Source organism: Canis lupus, chromosome 4 (genome assembly GCF_011100685.1).
Source record: "Canis lupus familiaris isolate Mischka breed German Shepherd chromosome 4, alternate assembly UU_Cfam_GSD_1.0, whole genome shotgun sequence".
Lineage (NCBI taxonomy): Eukaryota > Metazoa > Chordata > Mammalia > Carnivora > Canidae > Canis > Canis lupus.
This window is the reverse complement of record NC_049225.1, coordinates 48520706-48541419: the sequence shown is the minus strand read 5'-3', so window position 1 is coordinate 48541419 and position 20714 is coordinate 48520706. Positions and strand designations below refer to the sequence as shown.

General features: G+C 39.6%; 1 long non-coding RNA gene across 2 annotated transcripts in view; it reads left to right on the top strand.

The window, feature by feature from the left end:
* The window catches only part of LOC111095565, an 86066-nt gene that overhangs the window by 18168 nt on the left and 47184 nt on the right, over positions 1-20714 (top strand). Inside the window, exons 1-3 of one of the 2 annotated variants that reach the window (XR_005358293.1) lie at positions 3032-3129; positions 15336-15451; positions 18211-18245. This is a non-coding gene — a long non-coding RNA (uncharacterized LOC111095565). Of the gene's footprint in view, positions 1-3031; positions 3130-15335; positions 15452-18210; positions 18246-20714 lie in introns of those variants that run through there. The other variant, XR_005358294.1, reaches the window with a different exon arrangement.

The window sequence follows — 20714 nt, the reverse complement described above, 5'->3', positions numbered from 1 at the left end:
GAATGGGAGAAGATATTTGCAAATGACCTATCAGATAAAGGGCTAGTATCCAAGATCTATAAAGAACTTATTAAACTCAACAACAAGGAAACAAACAACCCAATCATGAAATGGGCAAAAGACATGAACAGAAATTTCACAGAGGAAGACATAGACATGGCCAACAAGCACATGAGAAAATGCTCCGCATCCCTTGCCATCAGGGAAATACAAATCAAAACCACAATGAGATCCCACCTCACACCAGTGAGAATAGGGAAAATTAACAAGGCAGGGAACAACAAATGTTGGAGAGGATGCGGAGAAAAGGGAACCCTCTTGCCCTGTTGGTGGGAATGTGAACAGGTGCAGCCACTCTGGAAAACTGTGGAGGTTCCTCAAAGAGTGAAAAATAGATCTGCCCTACAAGCCAGCAATTGCACTGCTGGCGATTTACCCCAGAGAAACAGATGCAGTGAAACACTGGGACACCTGCACCCCAATGTTTATAGCAGCAATGTCCACAATAGCCCAACTGTGGGAGGAGCCTCGTTGTCCATCGAAAGATGAATGGATAAAGAAGATGTGGTCTCTATATACAATGGAATATTACTCATCCATCAGAAACGACGAATACCCACCATTTGCCTTGACATGGCTGGAACTGGAAGGTATTATGCTGAGTGAAGGAAGTCAATCGGAGAAGGACAAACATATGGTCTCACTCATACAGAGAATATAAAAAATAATGAAAGGAATAAAGGGGAAAGAAGAGAAAGTGAGTGGGAAATATCAGAGAGGGTGACAGAACATGAGAGACACCTAACTCTGGGAAACAAACAAGAGTAGTGGAAGGGGAGGTGAGTGGGGGGATGGGGTGACTGGGTGATGGACACTGAGGGGGGCACATGACGGGATGAGCACTGGGTGTAATACTATATGTTGGCAAATCGAACTCCAATAAAAAAAAAAAATAAAAAAACAAAGACCTAGCAGAAATACAGACTCCCAAGGACTTCAGACATTGGATATAAGATACAGAATGTAAGTATCTAAAATGTTTGAAAAGTACAGATTCCTGGATCCCATTGAATCAATAGCTGGGGTGGGCCCAAGAATCTGCACTTTAAGAAAGCATCCTAAAAGTGTAGGATGTAAGATACTCGCTGGGAAATGTAGCTATGCCAGTTTCCCAAAATTTATTCCACTGACCACTTTACTAAAGGTATTCACACTTGGCTCCACCTCCACGTTAGTGGTTTAAAAGAATAAGATTTTTTTTTTAAAAAAGATTTTATTTATTTATATGACAGAGAGAAAAAGAGCTCAAGCAGGGGGAGTGGCAGGCAGAGGGAGAGGGAGAAGCAGGTTCCTCATCAAGTAGGTAGCCTGATGCAGGGTTCTATCCCAGGGTCCCTGGGATCATGAGCGGAGCCCAAGGCAGATGCTTAACTGACTGAGTCACCCAGGTGCCCCAAAGGAATACTTTTTGATGACAAATTTATTTCCTTTTCTCCTCTGTGGCTAATTAGGCTTTATCAGCTTTTGGACTAAAATGGATAATTAGGTAGCCGGAATATTTCTCCTCTGGCCTGAGAGACAAGCAAACAACATCAAATAATGATACTGAACTGACATGGAGAGTAAATGGAAGTGACATTCTTTTCCCCTTTTTTGCCATCTGCTTCCCTAAGTGGCCTTCCCTAAGTGCACTACTTAGTAGTAGTGCATTGCTGCTGAGTCTGCCCAGGCTGGAAATGCCCCTCATATTTACAGAGGTTAAAATGGTGCATCATGGACCACTGAGGCAGATGGTGATTTTCTTTACTGTTTGTGTTCCTCCCATACTAAAAAGTTGTAGCTGCTCCAGATGCTTTTTGCCCCTCAGTGAAGGGTTGAAGTAGGAATTGAGGAAGGGTTTTGGGGAAGGTCTCAAGAGAATAGCCACCCGAAAAATTTTAGTCCTGGCCTTCCATCTTCTTATTCTCCATCACCTTTTTTATCTATTGAACTCAACATGAGAGGGGTTTGCTTTTGAAAGCCCTATTCAGGGATGAGTTGTTTTTCCTATCTTTGAGCTGTTCAGCCATCTGTCCCAATTTCTTCCTGGTTTCCTGTTATTTTCATTCTGCCTTTATAAAGATTAACATGCGGCGCAACCACATATTCTATTAAGCTTGTCTCCTCACTACTTTATCTCATTAACTGCTTGATCACTATGAATAAAAATAATCTTCCATTAAGTCACAACTTCAAACGTCTCTGAGACTTTAGATCAAGCAAACCTTCAACAGCTTAAAAAAATCTCTTTAAATCCAAGAGGTTCACTTCAAAGGAAAACCTATGGGTGTTCTCAACCCAACTGACAGGTAAATAGTCATTTGTAACTAAAGATATGCAAGTGAGAAAACGCGACTTACTCTGGAGTTTATAGCTTCTCTTAACTTTTACTCTGGTTAAAAGGGTGACTTAGAGCTGGCAGTGAGATGGGATTGGCTTGGATAACACAACATTGTACACATGGAAAGGAAGTAGGATCAGTAAGCAACCATATAGCTAGCTCTCTGTCCTGTCTCATGCTTTATATTTCTATTTGCAAAATTAACACAAAAAGAAATAAAAAACAGGAAAACAAGGAGTTGGGGTTAGTAGAGACAAATATCACCCAACCAGAGATAACCACTATTAATAATTTGATAGTTCTTATAGTTTGTGTATGTGTGTGTGTGTGTGTGTGTGTACAGAGAAGTACATAATGCATATGCTTTTGTAGACATTTTTTTTTTCCATGTCCATATACTTTTCTCCTGTGAAGGAGAACTTTGTGTGTGCTGTTTCCTTTGCCTGGCCTGGCCTTCTTTTATCCAAAGAACTCTTCCTCTTCCTTCAGACCTCCACCTTGAATCACCTTGCCCCTGGGAACCAGTTCTGATCTCCCTGACCTGTCTATTCCCCAGTGGATGTTCTCTTTGCTTAGTGGTCTTCCTGTGGGTACTGAATACAGTTATAATTGTTTATTTCTGGTGATTTTTGATTGTTTCTCTCTTCCACTAGACTTTAAGCCTCATGAGGCTGAAAGGGTTATGTATTCTCAAGGCCCAGCACAGTGCCTGACACACAGCAGGTGCTTCAAAAACTTTGGTTTGGATGGTAAGTTTTCAGATACTCCATGCTTCTCCAGCTATCACTTAACTTTGAGGTTGTTTCTCAGCTATTATAAATGGGAAAATGGGCATCACTGTATGAAAAAGCCTTGCCCATATTCTTAGTTACTTCTTTTTTTGAAAAAAGAATTTATTTATTTGAGAGTTAGAGTGTGTGCAAGTGGTGGAGGGGCAGAAGGAGAGGGAGAGGAAGAAGGAGGGAGAATCTCAAGTGGACTCTGTGCTGAGCACAGAGCCTGACAAGAGACTCTATCCCACAACCCTGGGCCGAAACCAAGACTTGGGTGCTTAACCAACTGAGCCACCCAGGAGCCCCTATCCTTATTTATTTCTTTAGAAAGATTCCTAGGAGTAGAATTATGAAACTAGAGAATATGGGACACTTAAGTGCCTTAGATACATCCTTTCAGAAACATGTCAATTATTATCTAGTCTCTAGTAGCAGAAAAGAATGCCTATTTCCCCAAATTATCACACTTTAGTTTTTTCTTTTAAAAATTTTTTGTTTATTTATTTGAGAGAGAACATGTGAGAGAGAGCACAAGCAGTGGGTAGGGGGGTGAGGGGAGGTCAGAGGGAGAAGGAGAAGCAGACTCCCCACTAAGCAGGGAGCCTGATGTGGGGTTGGATCCCAGGACCCTGAGATCGTGACCTGAGCTGAAGGCAGACACTTGACTGAGCCACCCAGGCACCTCTTTATTATCTTTTTTTCTAATTTGTAATTTTTTTCTTGAAAATTGACCATTCCTAATCTGTTTTTCTACCTGGATATCTATCTTTCTGTATTTATAACAATCCTGTGAATTAAGTAAGATTCTTGGCCATGCATCACATAGTCTGTCTGTTGACTTAAATCTTTTTTTTTAATCTATCAATTGATGTTTATTTGCACAGATGCAAAACTCTCCATCTTTTTCCTTTGTTGTTTTTGTTTTTATCCTTATAAAGCTTTCCCACACTAAGATTATAGAAATAATAGCTGTGAAAAAACAAGCTAAGGGTGTATATATGAGTATATAGAGGGAGAGGACTGGATTAATCTATAAGTGAAGCTGGTGAATTGATCAATTACATGGAAGGGAAAAAATTAGTCTCATCTAACATCTTACATGAAAGTATTCTCCAGATGGATTCAAATCAAAATTTTTAAAAGTAGAAAAGAATTGGAAGAGTATATCAGTGAGTACCACTTATCTGTCTTATTTGAGTACTCAAATTTGTCAGAGTGTAAGAATTACTTTGGATGAAAAAAAATTTCTCGTTAAAAGTTTTGGTTAGAGGGATCCCTGGGTGGCGCAGCAGTTTGGCGCCTGCCTTTGGCCCAGGGCGCGATCCTGGAGACCCAGGATCGAATCCCACATCGGGCTCCCGGTGCATGGAGCCTGCTTCTCCCTCTCCCTGTGTCTCTGCGCCCCCCCCCCTCTCTGTGTGTGACTATCATGAATAAATAAATTTAAAAAGAAAAAAAAAAGTTTTGGTTAGAAATTTTGATCAGAGATCTCCCAAGTAGTTAAGTGTTGAGAGAGAGATTCTAACCTTGGTCTCTAAATACCAAGTATTTTTTGAGCTCCACAACAACATTCTGGTTAAGTGAAGCCAGAGCAAGTAAATAGTGTGGTGGAGTTAGAAGGCAGAGTATCTAGTCCTGGCTATATCTCATTACTCATCACAGAGTTAGGTCATCTGGGGAGAACATTTTCTTAGACATTCTCTTTATCTGTAAAAAGAGTAACAAAAATCTCTGTTCTGTCCACTTCACAGAGTTGTTGGGAGGTTCAGATCAGGTACTGTAGATGGGCAGTGTTATTATCGAAGAGTGCTGTATATAGTAAGAGCACAGGTGTTTTATATTGTGTTCTTTATGCTCCCATCTATCTCTCCTGCAAAACTATTTCTTTAAGAGCAAGTTTCCTCCTCCTCATACTCTGAAAATGCCTGGCACAATGGCTCTCCTAAAAGATCATACTCTGCAATGATGAAGAGCTCTGACTAGAGTCCTACTGAGCTTGGTTTGAATCCAGGTCCTGTGATTTGTATAGGTGTGACCTTGGACAAGTTATGCAATCTCTTTATGTTTCAGTTTACCCATCTTTGAAAAGAGGATAAAAATAGCACCTGTCCTGATAAATCAAGGCTCTGGTAATGTCACTAATTCAAACTATGGTGGTTGAAGCAATAAAGGGAATGTAGTAGCTAATTTATATCTGTATGTGTATGTGTGTCTGTGTCTCTGTATTTATCTAGCCATACTCTCCAAGAGTGGTTAGTTAAGGTATGATCTTGTCACCTTCTTTTGCTTTGCTTTTTCTTTTAGCCTCAACTTTTTTTTTTCCAAATAGGATTTGTCTACACAGCAAAGAAGGTGTTATAGCCCCTAGTTAACATCAGGTAAATGTATCAAGTTCTCCAACTTGAAATTTAAACAATTCACAGATTTTAAAAAATTGTAATCAAATAGTCTTTTTTTTTTTTAAGAGAGAGAGAGAGAGAGAAAAAGCATGCATGCAAGCGGTGGGGGGGGGAAGGGGGAAGAGATGGGGAGAGAGAGAGAGAGAATCTTAAGCAGGCTCCTTACCCAGCACAGAGCCCAACATAAGCCTCAATCTCATGACCTTAAGATCATGACCTAAGCTGAAATCAAGAGTTGAACACTGACTGAGCCACCCAGGTGCCCCATAAGATAGTCTTAATTAATTCTACTTTGGTTACGTTGTTTTCATCCTGAACTAACCATGTGATCAGGTGAAGGGTTGTTTTGATTGTTCAGACTTGTTTTCCTCGCCCTATTATGGCTGTGGTCATATAGGGTCTAGGACTATCAGCCTCGTCACCACATATGATTGGAGAATGGGAGAAGCAATCCCCAGAGGAAAGTGTATAAGGTGTGGTAAAACATGAAAATGACTAATGTCTACTAGTTTTCTTGTAGGACAGTTGTAAGAATTCAATGATAGAAATTTTTGTACATTGGTGTATACCAAGTGCTCAAAAAAAAAAAAAAAAAAGAAAATGAAAAGTTAGCTTTTACTAGTATTATTATTTACTGGAAGGATATTTGCTTCTAGATATTTTGCAGATATCAGCCACCTTCTGAACTGTTGCAGTTAAACTGCCTTTGACTGGGTTTAGTGCGAACATTTGGGCAAGAGTTATAGGAGGTCATGTGATAAGAGGGAAAAGAAAGGCAGCCATCATATGACTCTTCACAGAAACGAGCCCAGGGCAGGACACTGGGGCTTCGTACAGGGGAGAAGAAGCCTGTCTCTTCTGGAGGGCGGTTCCTCATAATAAATGCTCATTTTCAGTGGCACCTATAGGCAGATACTAACTAGCCTTGAGTCTCTACTGCCATTCCCAACCTCTCTTCTGAGTCAATCAGGCTTAAATATGATGAAAGTGGCCTAAGACTCTGGCTCCTCTGGTTTGTTTGTTTGTTTTTCCTTTTTATGATTAGACTGTTACCCCTACACTTTTGCCCTTTTGTTTCCTCAGACTTTTGATTTATCTTAGTTCGGACTTTTTCCTTTAGTCTAATTCTAGGTGTGTACCAATCAAGCTCAATATTAATACATAATGAGAAAAATGGAATTTAGTTTAGCTTCCTTGTATGTGTTGCATTGTTGAGACTTAAAAAAAAAAAAGGTTGAACTTCTTGACTTAGAGCCATGGAAACACTCTTATTTAAGCACCATCAACTTAGAGTTGAGGCTTCCAACTGGCATAGATCATCACAGCAAGCAGGCAAATCTTTTGAAATAAACCCAATTTTTTCTTAAAGACAGACATCAGGAGCACATAAAAAAATCATGCACACCACGATGTATTTCGGGGGTAATTTTCCTTGATTATAAACAACAATTTTGATGTACTTGTCTCTATAACATCGATGAGAAAGAGTTCAAGTGAATAAATAGTTCCTGCATTTCATGATGTGATTTTAATTCCTCCACCCTGGCTGCTTAGGGATAACAGCTTAATCTGATATCACTGAAAATAAGAAATATCTATATTTTCATGATCACTGGAAGTTCAAATTGGATTGTAAACTCAGATAGAACTGACCTGAGGCTTATCAGAGCTGAAGCAATGGAACTGCATGAGAACAGAGCAGATTTAATCAGAAAGGAAATTCTGCTTCAGAAACAGTCTTTGCTCAACCAAAAGACACTTGAGTTTAGGAGGAAGGAGGACAGGAGATGAGAAACAGAAAAGGGAACATTTTAAAAAACTTTAAAAACATAGCACTTTTTCCCCCCACTGGTAAATTCTCCACTCAGCTAGGTTTAATATAAAGTATTCCTGCATGTTCCTCAGGAAATCTGGTTATTCTTGAAGCCAGTGAATAATGGAGATACCTGCCACACTGGAAAATAGTGCTGATCAATAATATTGTATGGTTTTTGTTTTTGTTTTTGCAACTGATTTGCCTTCCCTTCTCTCTGGAGATTGGCTGCTTTATTTGTAGATGTGATTTTTGTCTTCTCTTTTTCTAATGGTGATATTTGGAGGACCAAGGGAACAGTTATGAAAGCAACTCTAGGGAAAGTAAACAAGCTGGTAGTACTGCAGTGTGATTTCCTGAACTCACAACCCATTGGGGGGCTCACTGTTACTGAGGCTGATGTACATGTACTTCATCCCGTTCTGATACTATTCGGGGCCAACAGATGTGGGCATCAAAGCTATTTTTATTGGAAGATGTTTCTGTTCCTGCGGAATGATGTACTGTAGCCAAAACTTTAATTTTAACAAGTAGGATAATTGTTACCTCCCTAATGCCTATGATTAAGGTCAGCAGCAGACATTCCTTGGGAACTAAGATTGCTTTTGTGGGCAAACGACACTACACAGGGAAAGACATAAAAAAAGTTGTTTCTGAGGATCCCTAGGTGGCGCAGCGGTTTGGCGCCTGCCTTTGGCCCAGGGCGTGATCCTGGAGACCCGGGATCGAGTCCCACGTCTGGCTCCTTATGCATGGAGCCTGCTTCTCCCTCTGCCTAGGTCTCTGCCTCTCTCTCTCTCTCTCTCTCTCTCTGTGACTATCATAAAATTAAAAAAAAAAGTTGTTTCTGTTTTGGAAATGGAGAGTACCAGAAGGAAATATGTTCCAACAACACAGGTTGAATCAGCTATCTGATACTATGTAACATAATGGTTTCCACAAGACCCATTTATCTACTACTACTTTTGCCATTTGGGAGGGCTCAGCGAGGCTGGCTCATTTTTGCCTCATGTGGTGTTGACTGGACTCACTTTGTGTTTGTGGTCATCTGGATGATTCCCACCACCTCCTTGACATGCCTAGCAATTGGCTGGGGGCTTGGTTCTTTTTTGTGTGGCTCCTTAGCAAGATAGCCTGGACTTCTTCATTGCAGTAACATCTTCCCAACTAGATAGCATAAAACTCAACCCTTTTGTGTAATACTTTACCCCCATCCCTGGACCATTTCCTGTATCTCCTGGGGATGTGTCACAAATATTCTCAGAAAAGACCCTTCTACCAAAACTGTCCTGCTCTGCCAGCTGCTTCAGTTTTTGCCTGTCCCTCCTTGGGTGTATTCTAGCATGGCACAGTTGCCATGGCAGGCATCTCTTCATCCATGTGCCCTGGTGTCTCCAAAACAGTGTGGCTCTCTGGGGCAAGATGGGAAATGCTCCTTTCCCCTTTGGGTTACTGTCTTAGAGGAACCCCAAGCAAGACTGTTGCGGCCACCATTCTCAATCTTCGGTTGTCCTTCCTCTATTTCGGACATGAATCTAGCGTGGGCTTGGCTGGGAGTGAATGGATTTGACAGGGGCACAATACTGAATTAATCTAAGGGCATTTTACTTGATTAAGCCTATCGTGCCACATTCCTCCTTTTTTTAGAGTGAATCCTCCCAAAGTCCTGATTTTCTAGCTAGCCATCTTACTGGCCAGCTAGGGAATCCACCCCCCGTCCCACCACCACCTCGTTTCATTCATCATCCCTCTCTTGAACTCGCACCATTATCAAATGAAGTTTGTCCCATTTTAGAGGTGAAGAAACTAAGTAAAGGAAGTGGGAGATTCAGCTCCCTTGACTTAGGCAGCCACTGTAGGTTAGGGAAAAAAAAAAAAAAAAAAAAAAGCGAGATTCCAAGGCTCTATTTAGTCCATTCCTCAGTTGGCAAATTCTCCTTCTCCTAAGAAATCAAAGATATCCTGTGGGGGTAGCAACGAGATACTCCATATGGTGTTCTGCTCTTTCTCACCCTTTTAATTTGGCTCATTGTTCAATCTTAATTTGCAATTGTCACAGCTGCGATTGCATTCCCGATGTTCCACCAACTCCAAAAACTCTTGAATTTGAACCCTCGGTGGTTTTAATTTTATTTTTGTTGAGAAAGGTTATGTTGTCACAATGGGTAAAGCTAGCTCTTCAGTGAGGGAAAACATTTTTTTTTTTTGGGAAAAAGATACTTCTAATTTTGTATTAAGCCTCAGAATGGGCTGCAACCACGGAACCTCAAGTGCAGGGGAGTTGACAACTCAGCCATAATCAAGCTAACTGAATTGGACAGAGCAATGTGAGACATAATTAGCAATTCCGTTCAGCGAGCTGTCTCCTGAAAAACTTAAAATACCTTCCCTGCCTCATGCATATTCAGTGCCTCATTTGCTATTGTTTTTATCCAACAGGTTGAAATTCAAAAGGAAAAAATTCTGAGTTGTCTGTCTCATTTTCATCCGCCACATTCTCCTCTCTTTTCAGCAGCTCCCCGCACCCCCCAGCCAGTTCCATTTCAATATAGCAGGTCACCCCGGTGCCAACTGCACAGTGACAAATACAAAGTACTCTGAGCACATTTTTTTCCCTCTTGCTAGTACCTTTGTCAACCTTTCCTCTCAATTAGATAAACGGAGGAGGTACGTTTGCCCTGGGGAATTATGACCATTTGGCTGTTGTAGTCAGGCTTCTGTTGGGAATTCTGACTGTCACATGGTTACCGGGTCATGATAGGTTTGTGCTGAATCAGAGATTGATTGATGATCCCATGCTTTTCCTCTTGATCTCTATCCACCTTGATGGGTTAGGCTTTCACTTTCCTTGATGTTCCAGGTGGTTAGGCTTTTGCCTGTGGAGGTGCAGCGAGATCTCAGCAGTGATGAGAAGGGAGGGGGAAAAAGTCAAATACATTTCCCTCTGTTCATTGCATCCCTGGTTAGCTGAGCCTACAAGTTCCCCCTTCGAAGACTGTCTATAAAATGTGCTGGGTGAGACTACTCTGGAAAGACCCTCTAAAGGATGACTGGTTGTCTGCAGAGGTAGTACCGTGTAGGGCAAGCAAGAGTCTGCGTTAGATCTAGAGTGACATCCTTGCTCTGTGCTGTTAGCTGTGTCGTCTTGACCGAGTTACTTAACCTCCCTAATCCCCAAGTGCTTCGTCTGTACGACAAAGATCATAACAACCCTGGGTGTGAGTATTGTTATGAGGATTACAGAAGATCCGGTATAGGGAAGACCTCAACGTGTCTGGCACGTTGTTGGTGCTCAGTAATCCTTCCTGTCCTTAAAGTTGCACCTCCTCCTCATCTTAGTCTTCCTTTTCCTTTTCTTTCTGTTTTATTGTATTTTGCAGTTGAATGCCAGGAAATGTGAAATATTTTAAAATTTCAGGGAAATTATTCAGTACTTTCAATCTCTTTCCCCCCCAAATTTCTTTTTAAAGAGACACATTCTAGCAATTAGTAAATGCCAATTTAAGTTTCATCTTATTTTCCCTACCCTATTATCATCTGGTAAAGGTGACTGGCCAAAGGCATAAATTGAGTTAAATGAGGAGTTAAGTATTGTTCTAATCCTAAATTCCTGGAAGCATCACTGTATTTCATTGCTTCAGAAATATCTTCTTGCAGGTTTAGCTTTTCCATTTGGGGAGCATTAAAATAAGAAAAGTATATCGATAAAATTTCATGTTAAATCTTTTAATTTGCCGACCTAACTTGGAAGGTTTAATTTTTCACATCTTTTTTTTTTCTAAGTGAAAAGTAGGAAGTTAAGGCATATTTGGGCTTATAAATATTTTAGGGGAAGCTGAGATATACTTTAAATGTATTCTGTATGAAATACAACAGTAATACTCAAAAGAGAGTTTTAAGGGGAAATAAAAGGAAAAAGGTCGCCAGTGTTGTAAATCAGAGAAGGAGAGTTGGGAAGTTATTCCTTTTCAAAGTTAAATTTGTCATAGCAGGTTGACGTCTGAATAAGTTCATAGGGATGAGAAATGAATGCAAGGACTAGATCAAGTAGAGACACTTCTTTCCCTCCTCTCCTTCCTGAAAGCCTGTAGGTCTTACTCTATGTATCATATGTCTGGCAGGTGATTTAGCCTCCATTGATTACCATCACAAACTATCCTCTAAATGTTTTCCAAGTAAAAGTTTTGTTCTTTTTTTTTTTTTTCCAAAATATTGCAGAAAGCTTCAGGGGATGGATCACCTTACATACTTGATGTGGCTTCCCACAGCTTCTAGCCCCATCCTGTGTGTGTCTGTGTGTGTGTGTGTGTGTGTGTGTTAAGCCAGAAAGGAATCCTTCCAAACTGGAGGCAGAACGAAAGAAAACCAAGCTAAGAACCTATCTTCCATCTGTACTACTCTTCACTTTATGAATGTGTGAAGGCCACAGCCATGAGCCACCATGCTCACCAATAAAAATCATTGTACAGGAGAGATGAAGAGATGAAGTCCAGAAAAGAAGACTTTGAAAGGAATATATTGAACTTCAACAATGGAAAGAGATGAAGAATGAACTGAAGATGGAAGGAATGTAAAAGATGGGAGAAAATTGCTGATTGCTCAGCTTCCATGAGCAGAATTTGGTTTCCATGTCATAAAGGTGGAGAAGAGGGTAGAGGATATACTAGAAATCATGACCCCCTTTGGCTGAATAGCTTTGGTTAGGTCTTCAACATAACCTCTGTGTCTCTCAAGCAGGAATTTGATAAGCAATACTTAATGGAGAATTGAGGGAGCCCATATCCCGAAGAAAGGGGACATAATAGGAGAGGACATTTGAAGCCTACGGAGAGATTTGCACACCATTAGCAGTGGAAAATACTATCCATTGCCTCCTTGAGCAAACGTTCCCAGAGTTTTGAAAGCAATTAATCTGATGTTTCCACTTTAACCCCAATAGAAGCCTAAATCCTGAAAAGTCTCTGTAATAAGTATATTTTGTTGACAGGTTATTGTATAGGGTATAACCTCCCACAAAAATCTTGTCTAAATCCACCAAAATGGTGAAAATGAATGATACTGCATCAAAGTCATGGCTGTATTTGTTATATAGCCTTCGATTTTTTGCTTCTTTCTCCCTTATACTTTTTTTTTTGAAAAGCAGGGAGTCTATTGAGAAATCTTATTAAAAATCACAAACTGAACAGCAGACTCCTTTTTTTGAGAACCAGAAACAAATTTTAAATGACAAAAAAACCCTCCTTTAATCTTTTTGTAACATCTTGACAGTTGTGCCAGAAGATGTCTGCTTCTGCCTTCAAAATATAATTGCTTTTGGTCTGAAATAATTCATTTCCCACTCCTTTTCCTTTACTAGAAATCTTTGCCCTTTAAGCTGGATATTTTCCCTTAATTTTGTGGCTACTTTTTTGGAAGGTTATAGGAAGAGGTAGGGAGTCAGGAGACAAAGGAGACCAAAGTGAATGTTATAACCCAATACGTTGTGTGGGATAAAGAGAACATCTGTGAACCATGGGGAAAAAAGACCAACAAATTTTGTCATAAGAATGAGGTGAACTGTCACACTGTTGAATATATCTAGTGTCATCAAAGGCATTTGACCTTTTTAAATCAATCAGAGCATGTTTCTATTTGTTTTGTTTTCAGTAACTCAAGTGAAGTCATACCATAGTTGAATACCTTTTTAGCAGTTTAGTGTCTTAAAGATCCCAGATCTGTTTTCTCCAAAGAATCGCTTATAAACATTGGAGTAAGAGTGTCTTCAGATTTTTGTAAAATCTGCATCTATGGAACTCTTTATCAAGGAACATTTCTAATTTATGAAATAAGTCTAACAGGAAGTAGAAATGGGTGATTTCAGCAAGAGATCTTCAATGGTGGGATAGGGAATGTAGGCATCAGTGAGAATCCATAACTTCAAAGTGGCAGGGTATGTCCTTCTAAAACCTAAATTTAAGTCCTGAATCACAAACTACAGAAAAGGGAGGATAATAAAGGGAAAAAGAGGATGTGAAAGAGAATCAGAGGTGCTGGCCATTACAGTAAACCTAGTAGTTTTGGGCTCCTTCCATTATATAGTGTGTGCTTTTTCACAGATATACCTGTCATTTCCCCCCTGACCAGTTCTATGAAGGTTAAGTATAGTCCATCAGCTCTTTTATGACTCAGTTGCACAGATGTTTTTGGCTTCTTTGCACCCATTTTCTCCATATTCACAAAAGCCCAGAAGAGGACTATGCCAGACACTTTGTGGAGTTTATGGGCTTGAGCGACTCTGAGCTGCCATTTTCTTCTGTCCAGGTTTGATCTGCTGGATGAATGACGATTTGCCCAATAGAGCATCTTCTCTGCTTTTCTAATTGCTTGAGAAAATAAGAAATACATGAGTGAAGGGGGATGGGTTGCAGAGGGAACACCCAGCCTCTGCTGCAGTACTAGGTGCTCCTTGGAAACTATCGGGGGCACTGTTGCTTCCACCGGCCTTGAGGCTACTTGGCCATTGAGGGCCAGAGTGGAAGCAGTGCATTTCTATGTAGGCAGGAACCTAAAGTACATTTGGAGAAGCAAATCTAAGCCCAAGTTTTCTTCTTTCTCAGTGAAAATAAGGATGAGATTTAATATGCGTTGAGCACTTACTATGAGTCAAGTGTTGTGCTTGATGCTCCTTATACTATGTGGTTGGGCCTGTATCCCATCTCCCAGTAAGACACAGTCACGAATATTCTGAGGAGGATCAGTTATCATTAAGCCACAGTTTATACTATATTCATTATTATTTATGTTATATATTATTACGGTTCCTTAGGAGTTTCCCAATGGATGAGAACAGAGATTCAGTTTTGCTAGCTGAGCCCAAGACATAGAAGTAAGAAACCGATTATTTTCCTTAGGTTTTCTTCCCTTGGGTCACTTGACCTGTTAAAATGTAGGTATTCCAGTCCATCACCCATTCCCCAGGGGTGGTCTTTTTGCTTCTCTATATCAATTCAGGACCTCATGTGTCTTTTTTACTTCTCTTAATTTGTTACTTAATGTTATCTGTCCTTCCTGGGATATAGGGTGTGTTTTATCCAGAGTCCCATTTGCTGATTCCCACTATACTCTGTTACTTGTAATTTCACTTTTCCTTCCTTATTTTACTATGAGGAAGGTAAGATTGCTTAAATCTCTTATATCATGTAATTAGTAAATGGTGAAGTTGCTTAAATCATGTAATTAGTAAATGGCGAAGCCCGAAGTTAAATACTGGTCTGTTTAGGGCTAAAGGAAGTGTCTATGTTCCTTTCACGCAATGATTTCTTAAAGTCTAACCTTTATTGAATGCCTACCAATGGTTCAAGCACTGTGCCAAGGCTGCTATGCTGAGGAATTCTGAAACCGAGTTGGCATCAAACTGAAGTGGCTTTCTGAAATACTGTGATGAGAGAGATTCTGTGGTCTTGTCTACACTCAGTGGGAAAGGATATTGGGATTCATTGTTAATGTCTATCTTGGGAGCATAATAGGGGCTTTGCCAATTATTTACCTTCTCTCCCAGAGTCACCCAATATCAGGTGAGGATGATAGGATATTTCAAAGCTAGGTTTGAAGTGCTATAGACCAGATTCAAGTCCTGAATCCACATTGTGCTTAACTAGGATGTCTTGAGGAAATTACTCAAACGGAGTCTCCATTGTCTAATTCTTTAAGTGAGGTTGATCGTAGGATTCATCTTGGGTTGCTATGAGGCTTAAATGTGACAATGCACTTACAGTGCATGATACAATACTTGGCACATTAGGTTTTTGGTGAATGTCACCTGTTAGAAATAAATGTAATGAGACTGGAAGGTTAACTTGATAGACCACTTACTATCTTTTTATTTTTCTTCCTCTAATCTTACAGAGGTTACTTCTCTAAGGATACCCAGTTGATGTATTTTTCACAGTGAAATAAAAGAGTAATTATTTTCCCATTTATTTCCCTGACAGGTTCCTCTTCACTTCTTGAAGATGGGAAGTCCTAATCTGGCTAACTGATCTAGTCGATAATGAGCACCCAATGCTGAATAGGGGACTCAGGTGGGAAGTCATCTACAAAACCACAGGTGAAGGCATGATACATTTTGAAAAATCAGGATGAGTATAATAAATTTAAGAAGTTTCTAGGGGATGCAGGGCCGAGAAAACCCTGATGTCTGTGTTTTGGGTATAGATGATATTACTTTTAGAGACCACAGTTTCTCCATCTCTGCTGCCGTGTTGTGAGACAAGAGATGTATGAAAGGGTTTGGCACAGGGCTGAAGCTGAGAAATGTGGCCACAAACCACTGTTTCTTGTCCCAGTTCCATTAGCACGGTACAGTCAAGTGCTCCAGTATTGTGAGTGTACTTTGGTAGCTTGTAATTGCCCTGTGCTTCAGTCAAGAGATGGGTAATTGCTCCTATGGGCCATGGATTTCCTGCTAGCAGCAGCTGATTGAAACCAGCCATTTATTGTGGTTAAAAACCCCAGACTCACTGCAGTGTTTACAGATAAACCTTCTGTGCGACAGTCATTTACTCTACCCAGCCATCCATATATTAAAGATATTACACGCTACCCCCTCCTTTTCTCTTGAAGACAGATCAACTGTTCTTTTCAGTTTGATTAAATTTCAGTATGTAGTGTTGACATGCCAACTCTTTTTTTTGTGGCTTATGCTTTAAATAAATTTGCATTTCTTTGGACCTACGTTCTATTTTGGGGGCGTTTGTTAATAGCCATGCTACTGTAGTTTTAGATACTTTTGCAAAGTTGCTTTTCCTCTTTTTTGTTCTTCCCATGAGACAAAACACAGATCTTAGCCTGTGTGTCTCTTGGTTTTCTCAGGAGTTGGAATGTAGTAAAGGTCAGCCATTCACTCAGGAATCATGAATTTTTAAGTTTGGGGAAAGCTGACAGAGGAGTGTGTGTTTTCTAATTTTAATGACACCTGCATCTGTGATGGACACAATGGATGCTGCTACGTGATATCACAAGGTAGAGGGCACTCTGTGTCCATTCTCAACTTATCTGTTTCCCAGTCCGCTACCCCCACAGTTCTATTCAAATTTGGTTTTAGGGGTTAAAAGAGCAGATTGATATCTACATGTAATTCAAGTCTGTCTAGTAGATCTCAAGATTTGGGGTGGTTTTAATTCAATTCCTCTGTTTATGAATAGTTACATTGATATCATCTTCTACTTGCTTCCTTTGTTCTTGAGTCAAGAATGAAAGGTAAGAATACTTAGGGATCAACCAGGGAATGCTGCTCTGGACTTGTGAAATCAGAAACTGTTATTCTGTACTCCTCCTCCTACTTCTCCTCCTTCTTTTTCTTTAAACTTTCTCACCAAACCTGTGTACTTGGTTGGAATTCATGAGTAATTTATGCTCTTTCTATAGGAACAAATAGGACTATCTGGTAATCTTGACATTTATATGTAAATTCTCTAGGTTGATTGGTAGGAAAAATAGTCAATCTATTTTTTCTTTTTAACTGAGTGACTGTGAAAGGTTTATATCATCAAGGTTAGACCTAGTCAAATTAGCGAAAGAGTCAAGATTTGTCTTGTGCATCCTTTAGCTCTGTCTTCTCTTTTTGCAGTTCTATCTCTCCTAGAATGTATGAGCTGATGAATTTATTTGTAATGTATTATTAAATAATATATTGTGATTCCCAGGTCTGTGTCTAACTAAGCCTCTGTTTCTGGAACCTCAGATAATGACTACTAATTTACCTCCTGAATTTTGAGGTTCAAATTAATGGTTTGAGCAGAAGCCAAAAACAGCAATTAACATAAAGCAAAAAACGCTTGCCCATAGTACACAAATACATAAATTTGGTCCCCTGGTAGACAGCAGATGAGGTATGTATGTCCAGATGTTTAAGAATGTGATACAGGACAAGGAAACAAAGATTTGACTCTTATGATGGTATAGATGTGTGATGCTTTTTAGCAGATTCACACTTTACACAAAGATTAATGGGGTAACAATTATATTTACAAAAACAGTTCTTCATAAAAGACCAAGGGAAATAATAAGTTAATGAATGCTTGCTGATAGGCCCTCCTACTTTGCTTAATTTCTTCTTCTTTTTGTTTACCTAATGAGGTAGATGTTATTTTCTTTTTCTTAAGTTTATTTATTTATTCTAGCAATTGCTTCACCCAACATAGGGCTTGAACTCACACCCCCAAAATCAAGAGTCTCACACACAGCCAAACACAGATCCTGATGAAGCCAGGTGTCCGTACATGTTATTTTCTAAGCAGAGGCTCCTAGAGGTTAAATAACTTGGTCTGTGTCATAAAGCTTGTAGGAAGAGGAGTTGGGATTCCAGTTCTGATAGGCCTGGCTCCTAAATCCATGTGCTTTCCATTATTTTACCTGGTCCTTGAAGTTTTCCTATTTTTCTGAATACCAAATTTCCTTAGTGCAATTAAACATGATTTGATTGATCAGTATTTGGTTTTCACTTGTTTTTTTAGGAACTCATTCAATTATTGATTCATTCAGCTAATATTTATTTCTGTATCTCCCGTGTGTCAAACACTGCTAGGCACTGAGAATACAAGATTAATGAGATGTGGTTCCTGTTCTTGAGAAGCTTTCAGGGAGGGAAGAGATATGTAAAAAAACCAACATACTTTTGATCCAATATGAGAGCCACATTAGAGGTATAGTAGTGCCCCTCTCACCCCCATCCATGGTTTTGCTCACAGGGTTTCAGTTCCCTGTGGCCAGACATGGTCTGGAAGCAGATGATTCTCCTGACATATTATAGACTAACACTACATCAGGATGTCACTGTCATTCACTGGACTTTATCTCATCACACAGGCATTCCATCATCTCACATCATCACAAGAAGATGGGTGAGTACAGTACACTGAAGTACTTTGAGAGATACACCATATTCATATAACTTTCATTACAGTAATATTGTTACAATTGTTCTATTTTATTGTTAGTTATTGTTGCTAATCTCTTACTGTGTGTAATTTATAAATTGAACTTTATCATAGTTACGTATGTATTGGAAAAAAATAGTATATATAAGGTTTGGTGCTATCTGTGGCTTCAGGTATCTGCAGGAGGTCTTGGAATGTAGTCCCTGCAGAGAAGGACATGGATTACTGCATTTTCAAGTTTCATGGGTGAAACAAAAAAAATAAAGTGATTGATATGTTTGTAAGAAGAGTTTGTGTTTGGCAAAGGGTTTTTACAAAAAAAAAAGAGCTTTAACTAGAGTCTTAAAGGATAGTGATGATGATAGCAGTGATAATAGCTAATAGTTGTAAACACTTAGTATGTTCTCAAAAGCTACCTGATTGAAATCTTACTTCGTTTAAGCCTCTCAAAATCTCTAGGTATTCTTCCTTTTCACATTTTGGTGATGAAGAAACAAAGGCACAGAGAGTTAAGTAACTACTGGGTAGTAGAAGCAGAATGCAAATCCAAGTTGGCTAAGCTCCAAAGCCAGCCCCATTTTGTGGTTCTGTTTTACTGAAGCAATGCAGAATAACGGTTTGCCTAGAAGATGGTCAGGTTGGGGTAAAGGGAAAGTTGGGGACTTTGGAAGGTTTTACCTGGCCAAGTGAGCAGCATGTGCAAAGAGACAAGAAACGAATGTGGCATATTGGGGATTTGTAAGTAGCAGCCTATGGCTGAATGTGCCTTCCATATTGAGGTTTGTTAGGGAGGGTCACCCAAATCAGGAAGGACATATTTGGACAAGATAACACCTGGTGTCATTGAAGGACTTTGAATAGGGGAAGAAGATGATCCCATCAGTTTTCATCACTAAGATATACATAGGCATTTAGGAAAAAGTCTAGGTTTTAGGGATATGAGTGAAAGCCCTCAAAATATGTTAGTAGCAGCAGTTTGACAACCTCAACTTAAAAACATTTTAATAGCATACATTATTTATCTCAATATTTAAAGATGTGATAACTTCAACTTTTAAAGCCTTGCCTTCTTTCTAGTCAAAGCTCTTCTAACGAAGAGTTTAGACCGATCCCTGGAACTGAAATCTGCGAATGCCTTGATCATTAACCTGGGTTTCAGATAGGGCCATGTCACCTGAGAGAGACTCATTCTGGATCTGAGCTTGAGATCAAATTGCTTTTTACTAAAAGAAGGCCTCACAGAGAATTTGTAAATCACAGATTTAGCTTTTGTGTGATTTTTAGGAGCCGATTCTAATATTTCAGACCATAACACAAACTCCAGGCTCCCGAGCCCACATATAGGAGTTGACAGTCCATTTTGGGGAGGGAGAGCCATGGTTGAAAGGACTACTGGGTTACTGCTTTTGATTACTGTCTTTCTGGGCACTGTACCCGTCACCACCTGAAGATTTAAAGCCAGTAGCAGTCTTCGCCTCTCTTGATATTTTCTGCCTTAGATTGGATCAAGCATTGGCTGACACTAGTGGTTGTTTTTCCTGACTTGCTTTGCTGTTATATGATGACCTTTTCTTTGTTTATTGTTTTATTTGAACTTGCTGGGAGTTTATATAATTGATGGGCTTGTATGCCGTAGTATGTCTGGGAATCTGCTGGTGATATACTACAATGTCTGAATGTGTAGTGTGTTCTTTCATTCCTCCCCCCTTTCTTACCCCTGATGTCAGATAGTCAACATACCAACTGGTTGAGCTGATATAGTAATAGAAGTTCTTCCTTATCTTGTAAGCGAAAGGTTTGGGTTAATCAGAGTCACCCAGGGTCAGCCTATATTAGAAATTTCAACATTTTGTTGACAATCTCTTGAGCTCTGGTTTAATACCTGACTTTTAGGTTTTGATATATTTTTGAACAGAGATTGCTCTCTACTTGCATTGCCTCAGCTTGACTGGGGTATTGAAATGTGCAAATCATGGGATTGTTCCTTACTTTGAAAAATATGTAGTGTGTGGTTGTCAGCATATGTTTGCTAGCTAATCACTTAACATTTTAATTTGCTTTTAAGAACTACAGGCATTAGAGAAAGGCAAAGAAAGGGGAAAAATTACAGTATAAAGGGGAAAAAGCAGTATATGGATTCCCATTTTTGAGCCAGAGTGTATATGATCTTGAATGAAAAAGATATGGAAGAAAAAGTATCAGAGAGCAGTGGAGATAATCTGGATCACAAGGACTTACCATGTCATTCCTCCCTGTACTAGTACACGTGTAATTTTTTCATATTTGGAGAAGTTTTAAAGCACAGGCATTATTCATGTTGCTGGCATAACTCAGAAGCTTCTAACATGCAAGAGAATTGAGTGATTATCAAATAATTCAAATATGATGTGTGTTTCAAATAAAGAAGTTAATTGTTCAGTTGACATGGTTAAG